The sequence below is a fragment of the Pteronotus mesoamericanus genome, unplaced genomic scaffold (genome assembly GCF_021234165.1).
Source record: "Pteronotus mesoamericanus isolate MK-2021 breed Mesoamerican mustached bat unplaced genomic scaffold, CSHL_Meso_final contig_101, whole genome shotgun sequence".
NCBI classification, from domain to species: domain Eukaryota; kingdom Metazoa; phylum Chordata; class Mammalia; order Chiroptera; family Mormoopidae; genus Pteronotus; species Pteronotus mesoamericanus.
Window position 1 is genome coordinate 12814757 of NW_026555001.1, and position 18787 is coordinate 12833543.

Sequence of the window (18787 nt, forward strand, 5' to 3'; positions counted from 1 at the left end):
TCAGACACTGGACAGACATGGAGAAGATGAACCTAGAGATGGGAGAAGACATGGCCAGAATCAGTTGTCAGAGTTACCTGCAGAGTTAAGGTGCCCCACTCCCCGCACAAAAGCCCTCACTGCTCAGAAGACACCAGCTAATAGTGTCGCACAAGCACCCATCTGAGTTAAGTAAAAACAAGGTGCCATACGCAACATCAAATGTAAGAGCTGAACTCTAGAACATGCTCCATTTAATATTTTGGAGTCTAAACAAAATGGTACCTTATTTTTAACATCAAGGTTCAAAAAAGAATCACAGGATCGGATGCCAAACAGAAATGCCAGGTTTTGTTCTTTGCCAGAAATGTACCACTTTATTTTTTATCAACAGGAAACTTACACTGCATCTCTCTAACAGAAATGTTTATTTTTCAAAGTTTACGAAACAACCATAGAACATTTTAACAACACAACAATGTAAACAGGACCGTGGATGATCAATTCCCGGAAGCTTCCTACTCAGTTATGAAGCAGAATAAACACTTGAGGCATAGGAACCAGCACAAAGACTTTGTCAAAGCTCTTAGAAAGTATATTCAATAACCAGAAACTGCCTTGTTAATTGTCCATGGTTCAGAAGCATCACAATTCATTTTTCCCCTCAATGCACACATTGTCTCATCCTTTTGTTGCCAGATTCCCAGGAAGGGTCCCAACCCTGTCTTTCAGCCAGTGAAGGTGACAAATGGGAGAGAAAGGGAAAGCAGAGTTTGGGGATAGCATACTGGACTAGTCAGATGATTCACAGTGTAAAAAGGCTGTCATGGGCCCATGGAAATGACTGAGACATTCAAGTACTGACTGGATTAATGAATAGGCTTATTAACTCAGGAAGCCAGAAGGAAATGCTTAGGCAGGGAAGGCGGGAAGAGTGCAGTGAGAGCCCGGTATGCACCCCGTCCATCCCCCCCACCCCCGATTCCCATCTCCCTCCCCTTCCCCATCACTCCAGGGTGAGCAGGAGCCAGCAATGTTAAAACTGGCCAGGTCCCTGGAGCTTCAGCTTTGCCCTCACAGCAATACCCCCACCAGATTATGGGCAGCGAGGGCAAAATCCGAGCAGAGATGCCACTCTCCAGAAGAAAAGGAGTAAGGGCAGCTCCCCTCACCACGCTCCGCAACACCCGGGGTAGTCCAGTTCCAAAGATGGCCCACAGGAGCTCAAAGACATTCCTAACTAAAGAAAGCAGCCATGATTCTAATGTACTCTGATTCTAAAGCCAAATGACAAGGCCCATTTTATTTTCCATAAAACTTTCAAGTATGTTTGCATTAGGCAAACTGCTGCTTTTGTTTATAGTAGTACTTAGTTTGATCAGTTATAACCATAGATTATCTACTTATGTATAAACTCCTTGTGTTTACCAAGCAGACATTTCCCATTGACGCTTATTTTCAGTATCCTGAACTGACAGTAGCTGAGGATGCCCTTGGATTGAACCATCCCCCAACCTGTTCCAATTAAGACATAACCCACAGAAGGCCAACGTCTGCCCCCAAATCACTGCTAATTCCTGAGGAGCTTAAATTCTCTCAGCCTCTGAGGATTCCCTCTTCTAACTCAACCAATTCACCAATTCTACCCTGCTCTGTCTGTAACAGAGTGCAGAGCAGGGGTGCCCTGAAAATAGCAGCTCAGCCCCCACAACCAGTGACTGGGGGAAAGGGGAAGTGATGACAAGGTGTTTAAGATACTTTGCATAACAATGGCAAGTTAATAGCCATTTCCTGAAGGGAAGAGGACTGCTGCCCAGGGCGAAAGGGGTACGTGAGGAGAAGAGCACCAGTGACTCTTGACATAGTCAGGGGAGGCAGATGCCCACCCAGAACGTTCCTGCCTCGCTGCGAACTTTTGCCCCAACCAAAAATGGCAGCCAAAAGAAGATAAAAGATACAGTGGAACTGGCAAAAGTGGCAGACACTAACATATCATAGGAGGGGATGATATGAGGTCACAGAAGTTGTTCCCGGAGAGCTTTTAAAGGAGGAAGGGCTGAATGAGAAGGGAGTCCGCCGGGAGATCTGGTGTGTAACAGGGAAGCCACATGGTTTGGAGTAAGAGCACACCATGAGGTCTGGAGTAAGAAAGAGGAGGCCCCTGGGAAGCCGGCCTGGGGAAGGCGGCGCAGAGCTGATGGAGATGTGTGGGGGTCCGCCAAGCCGCGAGCGCACTGGCGAGGGCCGCTTGGAGCTGACCTGCGACCGGGCATGCTGAGCTGCCCTCCTGCTTTCCTGAAAGGTGGTACCTCTGACTGGCGTATTCTGAATCTGGCCTGGTTTGGCAAAGGGAGGCAGGATTATGAGTTTTGTGGTGTTTTACAGGGAATGGGACCTAATGGCAGGAATCTGCCATTACTCTAAATCTGTACAGCCTTTAAATAAACAATCCCTTTCCTTTTTCGCCAAGCTTTTACACTGGGAGTTATTCTCCTTGGCAGGCAGTCGGACCCCATGGCTGTTCCGGAACAGCGTTGGCGGGGTTCTGTAGCATGTCCACTCTCAACCTCAAACCCTCCAAAAAACCCTTGAGTAAAAACATTTGTAAATACTAAGAGTCAGGGAATGATCGATTTAAGTAAGGTACCCTTGAGTCATTTTTCCTGTTCCTCACTCTTCTTCAATCACCCCACATCCCTACTCCCCTAAAAACTGTCCTCGAAACTCCCAATGGTTATCCCTATGTCACAGGTGGGCACACGTAACCAGGTTCTTGGTGATCACAGACAAAAAACTGAACCGAACACACAGAGTTTATAGAAAATGAGAAAAAGCAGATTTAGTAAGCCACACAGAACATGGGAGCAGACCAACTCTGAGCAGAGTGGAGCAGAAGAACCTAACAGCAGCAGCAAGCAGCCCCAAACTCAGGGGCTAGAGGACTTTTATTCCTCTAGCATGGATCCCCCCACAATGCTAATTTATTATAACGATATTATAATGAAGCAGGGGTCAGGTAGCATCTTCTGGCGGGTGCATTCCTGATTAACTAGGATTTAATGCTTTTCCAGATGCAGAAACTACCAGTCCTAGAACAGGGTCTCCGCCCCTTATCCATGTTCTTTATCTTGGCCCTGGGGCACCTCTGGAGGTTCCTGCTTCCCGACTATCTCCTGCCTCATCTAGGTTAAGCAAAACCAGCCCTGTCCAGTCCACATCCCTGGTGAGCAGGCCCACAACCATCAAGGTGCTCAGCTCTTTAAGGCCTGGCATCTAACAGGACCCACCCTCCGAATTTTTTTTAAGGCAAAAAGGTAATTCTGTTACCCTGTTGAGCCACATTTCCAGCCCTAAAGCTTCTCCCTAGTACAAAGGAAGGCGGGGCAGGGTCTTCTCAATCAGCGTGTACTGAACTGATTCGCAGGCTGCTGTTCTAACTAATTGCTCACCAGATCTCGCTCTACGTTTCCCTTTCCCAGAACAGCAAGGTCACTTGCAGGTTAAAAACCATCTATCCTCCACAGGCTATTCCGTTTCGGAGTATTGTCAGGGAAACTACAACCTAACAACTAAGTAAAAAGTTCCCTCACCTTCCCCCCCCCCCCCCCACACACACAGATGAAGAAGTTAAGATGCAGAAGATAAAATGAGTTGCTCACAACAACAACAGAGTTCTTAAGATGTCTGAGGTCCTGTGAGAAGTGTGTTACTTGCAATATCTCTTTTAATCCTCACAGCAACCGCAGCAGAAAACCGGCACTGCGACCCCCTTTTCATAGCAGGTAAACAGACTTAGGTTAAAAAATAAAATTCCCTGCTCCACATCACAATCCCTGCTACACTGGGATTCAAGCCCATCTGGCTAAGTTCAGAATTCAAGTTCTTAAAGAATAATTTAAACAAGCAAAAAGGTAACAGCGAGTCTCCCATACAAATATAAAATGAACACCTAACTGATTAATTAATTATAAAACAAATAAGATGTTCCATCTTGTTCAAAAGTTAATCCAAAAAGGACAAATATAGAAGCAATAGGGAATGATGATATGGGTTTGCTTATTTAATAGATCCAAAATGAGCTTCTTCCATAAAAGAGGAAATCAAGTGTATCTCCAACTAACAAAATTCATTTGCATGCCTAAGTATAAGAATCATTTGCAATACTGTCAGTTATTCACCACTTATAAAATTGAAAAAGAAAATTTAGAAACAGTAAAAGCCACAGACACTATTGATCAGACCTCCAGGAAAAGCGCTCTAGACATCATCATCTAGTTTCCAGAGAAGACACCCAGGAATCCTTTTAGTACATTTCACAGATTTTCATAAACTCTCCTTGGATAGCTCTTAATCACTATGCACAATGCCTATTCCTTTGTTTAGAAAAGATTACCAAGCTTCAAGATCTCTGACAATCACAAGAAAAACAGTTAGTCCCCTCCATAAAACTGATCTTTCACTAAGTTAAATTTTTCTCTTATCACACACTAAGCCAGAAATTTAGGCTTTCTATGAATTTGTAAATGAATTTAGAAATAAATTAATTCATTGGATAGTCAAGCTTCCTAAGAGTCTTAAAACAAATAAGTGTTTGGTTTTACAATGTACCCACAGAATTACTCTCTGGAGAAACAAAGACATAGTTAACTGACCCCCAAATTAACTTTGTTAGTGTCTTAATGGCCAATGTATGCATCTTAATCTCCACTGTTTTCTTCCATAAGAAAGTGTGAAGAATTAGTGAGCAAAAACCGCATTTAAAATGAAAGAGACACCAAAAGCGGGAGCTCTCGCCCTACCTCGATAGTAAACAACAACAGGATGCACTCTCTGAACAGCCCTCCCAGGTTCCTTTTCCCCTCTATAAAAGAATTTCCTCTGCTTTATTTTAGCAGACTTACAAACAGCCCGCCACAGTTGCATATTCCAGATTGCAATTCTTTGTTGTTCCCAAATGAATCCATTTTACTGAAGGAATATATGGCTGATTATTTGTTTAAGGTCAACAAAAGAAATACCAATCTAATTTACACCTCCAAAAAAATCAAGTAAATGTATTTTTCCCTACCCACTCCACCTAGGTGCAACCCAAAATCTTGGTCATTTTATGTACAAAACAAACAAAAGAAGACTGTCAAGGCGGAGAGAAGGCAAACAAGCTCAGGGTCTTGGGTGAATTCCCTGGGGATTCCTTCGCATCATATACCACATGGACACGGAGCTGAAGAAGCCAGTCACACAGAAATGCGAAAAGGGGCCAGTAAGAAAAAAAGCCCCTGCTCTTTCAAAGAACCAAGAAAGGAGCAGCACAGCAAAACAGAAAACGTCTGTATAATAACCACTGCACTTCCGGGGGAAAAAAGAAAAACACACAAGAGAAAGAGCTGCGGTCTGCCCCCACCCATGACAGCAAAGGCCAAGGAGGGATCCTAAACTTTCATTCTCACCAGGCTGTAAAGTTGTGCCTCAACAGGACCCACCCCAAACCCCGCCCCCTGCAGGGGTAGTATCAAAGGCCAGAGCTTCTTCCCGGCCAGGTGGTAGGTAGTTAAGGCCCACTTCCCCTGCCACACAGTGTCTACGGAGACCACCTGGAAAGGCAGAACCGCACCCCTGGAAGGTAACCAGGAAACCCTTCTTAGCCCCATGGGGGTGGGGTGAGACAAGGCCTAGTAGAGTCAGGACTTTCGCCACCTCCCAGTGGTGTCAGCAGATGCCGAGTGGAGGGCAGCGCGGCAGCGAGGTAGTGTCAGACGAGGACGAGCATGGAGCTGAGACTTCCGCCCTGGCCTAGCAGCCACGAGGAGTCCCACTCTGTGTGTCAATGGGCCAATTCCTTGAAAACTCACAACGTACTCAAAATGGAAATACATAATCTGAATAGCCCCGTAACAATTAAGGAAACTGAACTTGTAATTAAAAACTTCCTAGAAAAGAAATCGCCTGGCCCACATTGTTTCATTAGAGAATTCTACCAACTGTTTAAAGAATTAACACAATCTCCTCCAGATAACACAATAATAAGGAGCACTTCTCAATTCACTTTATGAAGCTAGCATTACCCTGATGCAAAAATCAAGAGAAAGGGAGTACCAAAAAAGAAAACTACAGCCCAATACATATAGACACCACACTCCTTAACATAATAGCAAACATAATTCAGCAATATACAAAAATCTGAATTTAATCCAGGGATGCAAGTTTATCAATATTCAAGAAATCAATATAATCCACGATATTAACAAACTGAAAAAGTATTTATGTGAACATATGCATCTATACAGAAAAACTATCTGGTAAAACTCAAAATCTGTTCCTGAGAAAAACTCTCAGGAAAAAAGAAAAATAGGAATAAAGGGGAACTTCCTCGATTAGATAAAGAATATCTACAAAAAAAAACTAGAGTGACTATTATTGCACACCATGGTACAAGACAAAATGCATAATGCACAGCCCCTGTTATGAGGAACAGACAAGGGTGGCCACTCGTACTATTTGTATTCTCATTCAACATAGTACTGAAAGTTCCAGTGATGCAAAAAGGCAAGAAAGGAAATAAAATCCATATAGAAAAGGGGAAAAAACTGTTCCTATTTTCAGATGACATGACCATTTACATAGAAAATCCCATGATCCCTACCCCCAAACCCCCTAGAACTAAATAATAAGTGAGTTCAGCAAAGTTGCAGATAAAACATGAAGAAGAAAAAAAAGCAACCCTGTACCAAGTGAAAAGACATCTTACAGAATAAGAGGAAACTTCTGCAAATCATATATATAGTAAGTGATCTGCATCTACAATACATAAAGAACGTCTACAACTCAGTAATAAAACATACAAATGACCAACAGATATATGAAAAGATGCTCAAATTCACTAGCTATTAGAGAAATGCAAGTCAAAACTACCATGAGATACCACCTCACACCTGTCAGAATGGCTATCATCAACAAGACAATCACAAGTGCTGAAGAGGCTGTGGAGAAAAAGGAACCCTCATTCACTGCTGGTGGGAATGCAAAATAGTACAGCCAGGATGGAAACCAGTAGGGAGGCTCCTCAAAAAATTAAGAAGAGAGTTACCATATGACCCAGCAACCCCTCCTCTGGGTATCCATCCAAAAAGTTTGCAAACATTTATTCGCAGAGACATATGCCCCCCGATGTTCACTGCAGCATTATTCACGGTGGCCAAGACATGGAAACAATCCAAGTGTCCTTCAATAGATAACTGGATAATAAAGATGTGGTACATATATAAAAATGGAACACAGTTCAGCCATAAGAAAAGATTAAATATTGCCATTTGCAACAACATGGATAGATCTTGAGAATGTCATGCTAAGAGAAGTCAGACGGGAAAAGTTAAAAACCATATGATTTCACTCATTGATGGAACATAAAATCGAAAGCAACAAATGAACAAATTAGAAAAACACTCATAAACACAGACAACAGTATAGTGGTGATCAGAGGGGAGGGGGTGGACATAGTAACAGGTAAAAGGGACCAACTATGTAATGACGGAAGGAAATTTGATTTTGGGTGGTGGGCATACGATGCAATTTACAGATGTTATATCACAGAATTGTACCCTTGAAACCTATATAATCTTATTTACCACTGTCACCCCAATAAATTTAATAAAACAAGAAAAGGCAAATAACCCAATTAAAAAATGGGCAAGAGACCTGAATAGATTTCTCCAAAGAAAGTAAACAAATGCCCAATAAGCACAGAAAAAGATGCTTGACATCATTTGCCATCAGAGAAATACAAATTAAAAACCACAATGAGATACAACTTCACACCCAACAGGATGTTATGATATTGGGTTGACCAAAAAGTTCATTTCATCTTTCCGTAAGGCGGCTCTAGCAGTGCTTAGCTGTCTTTAACGTCTTTTGAAACAATTTTGTTAGACTGCATTGTGACAGCTGTCATATCAGCGTACATTCCTAAGAAAACATCAAAATTAGCCCTGGCTGGTGTGGCTCAGTGGATTGAGTGCTGGCCTGCAAAGCAAGGGGTTGCTGGTTGGATTCCCAGTCAGGGCACACACCTGGGTTGTGGGACAGGTCCCCAGCAGGCAGTGTGTAAGGGCCAACCACACGTTTATGCTTCTCTCCTGCTCTTTCTCCCTCCTTTCCCCTCTCTCTAAAAAATAAAAAAATAAAATTTTTTAAAAAATCAAAATTGATGCATTTTTGTGCAGCTATTTTAATATTGAAGATGGAAGAAAACAAGCAATATTTTTGGCGTATTATGCTCTACTATTTCAAAAAAGGTAAAAACACAACTGAAACGCAAAAAACAGTTTGTGCAGTGTATGGTGAAGGTGCTGTGATTGATCGAATGTGTCAAAAGTCGTTTGTGAAGTTTCTTGGTACTATTAATGTTTTGGCTAATAATTCTTTGCTGTGAGCTGTCTTATGCATTGGGAGATGGTTAGTAGCAGCCCTGGCCTCTACCCACTAGACACCAACAGCAGGAGATAGCTAACATACTCAAAATATCCAAATCAATCAAGTTATTGGTAAAAATAAAAAATGTGTCTTTTATTCCACTGAAAAAACTAAACAGACTCTTTGGCCAACCCAATACAACTTCTCTAGGGTGGTATAATCAAAAAGACAGATAACAAGTGTTGGTGAGGGTGTGGAAAAATGGAAACCCTCAGTTCCTTGCTGATATAACCTGGAAAACAGTCTGGCAGTTCCTCAGAAGTTAAACATATAGTTATCATATGACCCAGAAATTCAACTACTAGGTATATATCAAAGAAAAATGAAAACATACATTTACAAAAAACTTGTACACGAATGTTGATAGCAGCATTATACATTAAAACCAAGAAGTGGGAACAACCCGAATGTCCATCAGTTGATGAGTAGATAAATAAAATGTGGCCTAGCTTCCCTGACCAGTGTAGCTCTCAGTTGGCTGGGTATCATCCTGCAAAGCAAAAGGTAGTCAGTTCAATTCCCGGTCAGGGCACAAGCCTGGGTTGCAGGTTTGGCCTACTATCAGGGTGTGTACAACAAGTGACCGATCAATGTTTCTCTCTCACATCAATGTTTCCCTCCATCTCTTTCTAACTCCCTTACCCTCTCTAAAAATAAATCAATAAAAATAAATTTTAAAAAAGTGGCCTATCCATACAATGGAATGTTATACAACCATAAAAAGGTATTAAGTACTGTTATATGCTACCACATGTAACCTTGGAAACATTATGCTAGGTGAAAGAAGCCAGAAACAAAAGACCATGTATTATTTGACTCCACTTATATGAAACGCCCAGAATAGGCAAATCTATAGAGACAGAGAGTAGAGTAGTAAAGTAGTTGCCTAGGGCAAAGGAAGAGAGGGGAAAGAGAATGAGGTATCACTACGAATGGATACAAAACTTCTTTTTAAGTAAATGAAAATGTTCTACAATTAATTGTGGTGATGCTTGTATACTCAATGAATATTTTAAAAATCACTGAGATCCACGGTTGACTTCTTTGTTGAAACTGACAAGCTGATTCTAAAATTCATATGGACTCGCAAGGAACCCAAAATAGACAACACAATCTTGAAAAAGAACAAAGTAGGAAGGCTCATACTTCCTCTTTTCAGAACTTACCACGAAGCAACAGCAATTAAGACAGAAGGGTACTCGCCTAAGGACAGGCATACAGCTCAGTGGAGTAGAACTGATAATTCAAAAATAAACCCATGTGCCTATACCAGCGATTTCCAACCTTTTTCATCTCACGGCACACATAAACTACTAAAATTCTGGCACCCCAAAGAATGTATTTTGCTGTTCCGACAAAGAATAGGTATAATTTTGATTCATTCATACAATCTAAGGGAAAAAGAGATCAGTGCCCCTGACTAAATAGTCAGGTATTGCATATTTTAAAAATTCTTGCAGCAGACTAGCTGAAAATCGCTGGCCTATACAACTACCACTTGACCCAGCAGCTGGACTCCTGGGCATTTATCCCAGTGAAATGTTCACATAAAAACCTGTTCATGAATGTTCATAGCAGCTTTATTTATTATAGCCAAAAACTAGATGTCCTTCATAGATAACCCAAGATGTCCTTCAGTGGGTACATCCATACCAAAGAATACTAAGGACAGTAAAGAGCAGAAAAAAGAAACAAACTATGGACACATGCAACAACTTTGATGACTGTCAGGGGAATTTTATGATAAATGAAAAAAGACAATCCCCAAAGGTTACACACTGTATAATTCATTTATATAACATTCTTGCAATGACAGAATTATAGAAACGGTTGTCAGAGGTCAGGGAAGGGAGTGTGTGGCTGTGAAAAGGCTATAGAAGAAATCCTTATGTTGAAACTGATATGTATCTTCAGTATCACTGTCAATATTCTGGTTGTAATACTGTACTATAGTTTGGCAAAATGTTACCACTGGGGAAAACTGGGTAAAGAGTACATGGGATCTCTGTTATTTCTTAGAACTGCGTGTGACTATAGAATTATCTCAAAACAGAGTAATTTTTTTAAAAAGGAATCCCTAAACCCTGCTGTATAACAAATCTACATAAACATAGACTATTACTGGGTTGGCTAAAAAGTCTGTATGGTTTTTTCCATAAAATAAGAGACACATTTTTCACTTTCACCAGTAACTTTATTGATTTGGATATTTTGAGTATGTCGGCTATCTCCTGTGTGGTACCACAGTGACTGTTCTTAATTAATGTTTCAATTGGATAGTTATGAACTGCAACTGGTCTACTGACTGTGGAGCACCATCCAGCGAGAAATCTCTAGTACAAAACTTCGCAAACCACTTTTGACATATTTAGTCAGTCACAGCACCTTCTCCACACTGCACTAATCTTGTTTTGCATTTCAATTGTGTTTTTACCTTTCTTGAAATAATAAAGCATTATATCCAAAATTGTTACTTATTTTCTTTCATCTTTAATATTAAAATGATGAAACAAAAATTTACTAATTTTGGTAAGTTTTTCTTAAGTGCATGCTGATATAACAGCTGTCACAACACAATCTGACAAAATTGTTACAAATGAAGTTAAAGACAACTAAGCCCTACTAGAGCCACTGTACGGAAAAGACAAAATGAGCTTTTTGGCCAACCCAATACTTTTTTCCAAAAGGAGGTAGCTAGCAGGAAAACACAGATACCAAGGGAGAGAACGGGAGATTGATTATAACTTCTTATCTTTAAATAATTAATCTAATCTCTTCACCTGTAAAACATAGCTTAACAAATATCACAGATGAATAATGACCTTCTCAAAAGATACCCTGAAACCTGTAACTGTTACTTCATGTGCGGGGGAGCAGCAGGGGAGGGACACCTTTGTAGATATGACTAAATTGTTTTGAAATGGGAGGTTAACCTGGATTATCAGTGTGGGCCCTAAATATAAATAATATATATTATATTTATATAATATATAAGTATTATAATATGGTACATTATATGTATGTAACATATAAACATTATAATATATTTATATAATATATAATTATATTATAAATATGATATATTATATTTAGGTTATATAAATATTATATATATCCTTTTAAGGAGGAGCTGAAGGGAAATTTGACCACAGATAAAGAGAAGACACAGTGACCACAGAGGCAGGGACCGGAGCGATTTACCACAAACCAAGGAATGCAGGTAACCACCAGAAGCTATAAGAGGCAAGGAGCAGACTCCCTGCTAGACCCTCTGAATGTGGAACCACCCACCTACACTTTGATCTCTGCCCACTGATCCTGATTTTAGACTTCTGGCATCCAGAACTGTGAAAAATTTCATTTCTGGTATAGTAAGCCACCAAGAGGGTGGTAGTTTGTTACAGCAGCCACAAGAAACTAATACAAACTCTTACCCATCTCCTGAAATGCTGTAAATAGCTAACAAATATGCATGGAAAGCCCCATGAGATGTCTCAAGTACAATGCAAAAAAGAAAACCAGATACAATTTTAGAGTTCTCAATTCAAAATAAGAATATACAGCACCCCTAAGATTGGAGGGTCAAAGAAATCTGGATAGAAAGAGAAAAAAAATATGACTTTGGCAACAATCATATCCAACATAGACTCAGTTCACCAAAGATTAGCCAACTCAATAGACAGCAGCTCTAGCAAAGACTCCATCTTGATTAACCCTGACTTCTAATGCATTTCTCACCTGCAGAAAACAAAGTCTAAACCATGCTGGTTTCATTACTACCACAAGTAAACTCATTAGCACTCTCTAGACCACTCTATTTCAATCAGCTTCTATACTCTCTCCCATTCTTACAGAGATCAAAGCAAACATAATTCTTCCTTTAATTAATTGGTAATGAACAGACCTGCTAAAAATACAACTTAAGTTTCAACATGTAGTTCTTCACATTAACATTATTCCATTAATTCACAAACTCTCCAGTTTGAATACATCATGCAATATCAGTATATATATGTTCATAACAGAAACACTGAAAACCCAGAAACATACTTTTAATGAATTTCAGAATGTTATAACAGGACATGCAAGAGTATTAAAATAGTGCCAAAACAACCATGTAACACATTAAAGTTGAAAAGGGCAAAAAGGATGTCTCATTTAAAACTCCATTATAGACAGACTCACCCTAAGCAGCTATAGGAAATTACATTCAACACGGATATTCAGAAATTTTGGACATAACTTGTAATACAAAGCATACTCTATTCAAATAATTAATCTCTTACACTTAAAGCCACATCAGTACAGTATATTTTAAATTTAAAGCGGATTCAAAAAAGCATTATAGTACAGACTCTGGAACTAAAATACCTAGGTTCAAATCCACATAACCTAACCTCTCTGGGCCTCTGTTTCCTCACAGATAAAGATTTACCTCATGGGAGAAGTTATAAAGGTTAAAGGGTTAAAAACTTAAGGCACTTAGAACTGAATCTGGTATCTAGTAGATGCTCAATAAATTCTGGCTGCTTTTATTATTATTATCTATTAAAATAGAGGGTCACTGTTACTACATACGGACCTCATAATAATTTCACAACTGCCATGCTTACCTTCCGTCATAGAAAACCGAGAGGTGACAAAATTTCAGTGATCTCTGTATTAAAGGCATTGCTCGTTTATATCCCTCCCCCCTACTCCCAGACAGTAGTAAGCTCAACGTCAGGAACCATGTCTTATTCAACTCTGTTGTAAATACCAAGTTCATCATAAGTGTCCAAAATGTTTGCGTTAAGGAAATAAACACTTAAAAACGTTAAGCCCCTCCTGCTTACCATCACTTTCCTTCCTAAGGCCAAACAGGCAAATTTTTATTTAAAGGCTGTATGATATAAAGAAAAAATAATTCTAAGAAAGTATTCATATTACAACAAGAGGACAGCAGAAACAGTAGGGGCCACAGAAAAAGGCACCTTCCCCAAGACACCTAATCATTCCTGTGGGGGAAGAGTCACTGTCAGGGCTAAAAACCACCCTTTCGCTCCACAGTCGAGCCACACAGCCGTAAGAATGGGCGCCACCACTCACTGCCCTTCCCTCGTTATTCCCTTATCCCCATCTTTTCTCCATCATTGGCTTTGTGACACCACTGGATACCAGCTCACCAACACGCTACCTCCCTGCTCTGCAAGTTCTCCCAAGGGGGCTAACTATATACTGAATAAACATAAAATGGGGACAGTCTCCAATTTGAGATGGAAGACTAAGGGTGGCCTAAATCTCCCCCTCATCGTCCCTACAACAGCAATCTCCTTCCTCGGAGAAAGTGAATGATGAACGTTTTCAGAAGCCTCGGCCGAGGACTGCGGGTTATCATCGCACTCAGGGTTGTCCCCTTCCCTCTGCCTCCCCAGGATCGCCGGGAGACACCCTACGCCAGATGGCAGGGACCAGGGAGAGAGATGCGACGGACACTTTCTGTCACATCAGACTGAAGCCCGCCCAGGCCTGCTTTGAGCTTTATCTCATCGCTACAGGGAACCCACCAACCGCTTTTCTTAGCTCTATTGTACCATCTGAAACCTTGCGGTCAAAGAAATTATAGCGAGTCCTCATTACCCAAAAGCAACCGGTATAGTAGGGGAAAAGGCCACACAGTGACTTCTCTTAAACAGGGACCCCATTTCATAATGATGAGAAAGAGATCTGATTAGTTCTCCCAAAAAAAAGAAACAAATTTTAATTTATTTTCATGATGCATCTTGTATTTACCAAAGTTTAGATTACACTTGCAACTATGCACAAATTCTTAGGACAAGAAACTAAAAAGACAAATCAACCGGTAGAACTTGGGACATAATTTTGTGAACAAACTGTAAAACAGCATAATATGACAAACTTGACTTCACATTTGCCTTTTGCAAGACAATTATATGTCATTTTTTACCCACAACAATGTAGTAGACTCTGCTTCTGTAAACAAAAATAAAACTTGTAAAATTAAAAAATAAAAATAGAATAAGAGTCACTTTTGAAAAAAGAGGTACCTTTCATAATTTATTCCCCTGGAGTCTCTCATACAACTTCTAAAAAAAAAATGTTAAGAGCACTTCTCTAATCATCACCCTGCTGGTTTTCCTCATCAAAAAGGTAACTGGCCTAACATTGCCAAACTCTCCCTAGGGCCTCTTTACAACAGTAAAGTACACAAACCTTAGGTGTGCAACTTGAGTTCTCACATGAGCATACACCCCTGTAACCACCACTCATCTCGAGATACAGAACATTTCCAACACCTCAGAGGACTCCTTCCTAGTCATCACCACCACCACCGCCGACGGGAACCGCTGCTCTGTTTTTGAACTTCAATTAAATGGAATCATATAGTGCTTTTTTTCTGAGCAGTTCTCCATCTTGCTCTGAATTCATGAAATCCTGCTCCTCTGCAAGGTGTGCCATTCCACCTGGCAGTCGGTTGGGAATGCATTCATTTTATATTGTGGGGTGTTCAACGACTCCAGTGGTATGAGTGTTTCAGTGGACATCAGCTTTATAACTAGGGAATTCATTTGTGGCTAGTTCTATATGATAATGGCCTCTGCATAAATGTATTAAAAACTTAATGTAAAAAAGGAAAAACTCTAATACCCATTATTCTTGCATTTTACTCCAACCATGACAGTTAATTCTTCCTACCCCTTTTGTGTGGCTTTCCTCCAATCTCGAATGAAGCCAACTTTACACTAGACACTGTTGACTTTTGATGATATAGTTAAGTTTTCTACAGTCTCAGAAATCAGAGAACTAGAGGAAGTTAAAAGCCTGGTTTTGTTACATATTATTTGACCCAACAACCTTAAAGGGTTTATAATTCTCCCAAAACCCAGTAATAAAGAACTGCCTGCTCTATCCTTTTTCCTAAATGAGTTAATATCACCAACCTCTAACCATATAGATATCAAAAAACAAAACACTCACTTTATTCCTTTTTACTGTCAGCAGGTGTCCCCTCCTCCACCTTATTATTCTCCACTCAATCATCCATTCAAAATGTGTGTGGTGGACTCTGAACACTGCCAACACCCTGGTTCACCCCCTTATCATCTCTTGCCTGAAGTACAAAAACCGTCCTCCTTAAGTGGTTTCCTTACATTGTCTTCTACCCAAGTCACCTCTCCAGAACATGAAGTTGACCAAGTGATTTATCTGACTAAGATTCTTCTGTAGGTCCCACTGCCTATGGGATAAAGTCCTTCTCTTAGCTGAGAATTCCCAGCCTGGCCCTAACCTTTCCTGGATTCTTTCCCAGCAACTCCTGCAAAACTCTAGTTTGACCCCTAGACACCCGTGCACTCTCACTTGCCCTGACTCTGCATTGCCTCCACCTTTGCCAGGAGCCCTCTCTCCATTTATGGAGAAAGTAAGGGAGCTGACGGCAGAATTACCCCATCTGCAGTCAGCTCCCTTACTTTCCTGGGCAGAGCCACCCCAGCAAAAGCAACTATTTCCTTGTGTGTGTCCCACAGCCTTCTGCACCTGCCACAACTACATCACACTGCATCGATCATTTATTTGTTCATCTCATTCACTAGTTTACAGGCTTCTAGGCCCAGGGCACCTCCCTGGACGCCTCAAGGACAAGGTCAAGATTTAATCTTTACATTCCAGGGACTTGGTAGGATAATTCCATAAAGGTTCAATGAAAAAAAAAAAATGAATGCCCCAGCCACTTTGATTCATGCCATCTTTTTTTCTGTAAGTAGAAACTAAAAAGATTAGTAAAGCTATGTCAAAGCAATACACCTAACTTCTCTTTTAAAAGTCACCCAGCAAATTATTATTTTAAAGAGTGTAACAGAAACTAAAATCTCCCTTAATTATTGATGGGTGCTTCCTGTTAGAAATTAGTCACAGCTCTTTGTTTTAAAATACCTTTTAAAATAATGGATATCAAAGACAGAATGAATAATACCACTTAACTAAAGTAACTGTAGTCATCACCCTATAAATCCCTATTGGATGCCAATAGAATGAATCATAGTTATTTATACAACTAAAAGATCACAAACAAAATCACTGAAAATTTGTTCATATATATCCCCTTAACAAGTAACACAGCTGCATGGTGGTTGAGAACATAAGCTGGAATCACAATGCTAATTGTGTGACTTCAGACCAATAACCTAAATTTTAATGTGCCTCAGTTTCCCTACCTGTAAAACAAGGATGATAAAAGTGCCCACTTCACAATGTTTCTGGGTGACCAAGTTAGCAAATACGAAGCCCTCGGAACAGTCCCTGGCAGAGTAAATGTGCCATGATAGATGTCAACTGTTCACATACAGCCTTTTTTCCTTTTTCTCACAACAGTATAATGAGATTGGACAAACATGCTATGCCCATTTCAGAGGTAAGGTGCTAACAGAGAGGCTTATTTTCCTAAGCTATTTTAAGTGGCAGAGTTTGAACTGGAAACGATACCTAACCCCTGGCCAAGCTGAGCAAACCTCCACCAATCCAGTTTGGAAGAAAGATCCTTTTGGGTTTTCCACACTGTTTCCTCTTGTTTGTCAGCAATAGCCATCCTAAAAACTTGGTGGCAACTGATGAACTACCCCATTTGCTCAGAGTAGACGGTAAGGAGAAGCCTCTGACACAGAGCAGGCACTCCAAAGACAACAGCTACTGATGACCGAAACACAAAGTGCCACTGTGCTTTCTCAACAACAGAACGAGGCACTCCACAGAATCAAGCCTGCTACCAAAAAGACAAGGCCCTTAATGTTATGCTTATCTGTCACATCGAAGTACAATGTGGCCATATAAACTTAAAAAAGGAAAAAGGTTTTTAATGAGTTATCTTCTTTTACCCTCAAAAATATGTTTTGCAAAAAGGACTTCCAAGGCAAGTTTTCAAGTATTTTGAAAACTAACCCAAAATATCTTTGCCCAAATAAGTGGCTGACATGTAAAGACAGTATTTCATCTCCATTAACCCTTTACCAGTAACTAATTTTCAACACTTTCCTGGGCTTAATCTGAATCCCAAGCCTCAGTCTTAATTACTGCCACGTGCATGTGCAAGGTGGTTAATGAGTTTCAAAGGCAGATGCAATGCTCCTGATGAATCCACCGGAACCAGGTAAATACAAGGAAGCAAACACCACGAAAACGACACCTTTTTCCTTCTTCAAATGGGCAAGCAGAAGTTTGGATACACCTTAATGATCACACTTGCCATCAGCCCCTGAGTAAGGCCTTCCTTTTCTGCCACTGCTACTCTGGCACCTACAGGTAGATGTCTGATACCTGTAGAATATACAGATAAGGCAGCTCCAGCCCTGCCCTGGACAGCTCGCGTCCTAGACTTGCACCTGGCGGCCTCTTGGGATGCTCTGCACATGTGATTTAACAACCGTAGCGCTCAGGCTGTGTTCGCGGTGGTGCGGCTCCCAGACCCACCCAGGTCTGGCGCAGTAAAGTGTAGATGCTTATCTGCAAACAGAGACGCGACACCAGGTCCTCCACATCCCACGGCCACCTCGCCCTCGCGACCCGGCCCGCGCGGCCCCCCGGCCCTCAACGCCTCCGCCTGTCTCCGGGAATCCCTTCCCCGTGCCTCCTCTTACCTGAGCCAGCGACACCGCCAGCTGTGTCGCGATCCCAATTCCCGGTCAAGTGCCCGTTACCCGGGCAGCAGCCCGAGAGGCCCGCAGCTCAGGGGGAAGAGCCCGTAGTGCCGCTCCCCCTCCAACTCGGGGATCCCTCGGCCGCCGCCGCCATTTTCCCCACGCCGTAACCCCCACCTGACAATTCCAGTCTCCCACCTGTGACCATCAGGGGACCACGTGCGACACCGTGGGGGCACGTGCGCGTGCTGGGGAATCCGTCGGGGGTCACAACCTCCGGGCAGAACCCGCCGCTAATTCATCCAGAAGCTGGAGGCGTCCGGCCCGTCGCCGTAGTAATGCGTCCCAACAGGCTTCAGACTGATTGGCTGCGAGCGCGGTGACGCGACGGCGTCCCCGGCTGCGTGGGAAGCCCAGGTCCCCAGTGCCCCGCCCCTGCTCCCGGGCGCGGGGCACCCGGGTCTCCCGTCGTGGAGGGCGTCCTTAAAGGGTCCGCGCTCATTTCCTCGTCTGGCCTCCGGGCCAGGAGGGACTGAGTGAGCGAGGCTTGTAGGGGCGAGAAACGATAGAGGAAATTTCACAGAGGCCGTTGTCCCAGAGAACTGACGGCTCGTCTAACTCCTAGAGTATTAGATTGGAAAACAAATCCGGGAGGTTTAATTTACAAGCCTGATTTACTAGCACCGAGTCACGGGGCAAATCAGAGGGAGAAC

General features: G+C 41.7%; 1 protein-coding gene across 2 annotated transcripts in view; it reads right to left on the bottom strand.

Annotated features, from left to right (window-relative positions):
• LCLAT1 (lysocardiolipin acyltransferase 1) overlaps nucleotides 1–18426 on the bottom strand; it is a 152393-nt gene extending 133967 nt beyond the window's left edge. The window contains exon 1 of one of the 2 annotated variants that reach the window (XM_054568255.1): nucleotides 18273–18426. The gene's annotated coding sequence lies outside the window, so the exon portion shown is untranslated. Of the gene's footprint in view, nucleotides 1–18074; nucleotides 18203–18272 lie in introns of those variants that run through there. The other variant, XM_054568265.1, reaches the window with a different exon arrangement.
• Nucleotides 18427–18787: the final 361 nt, after the last annotated feature.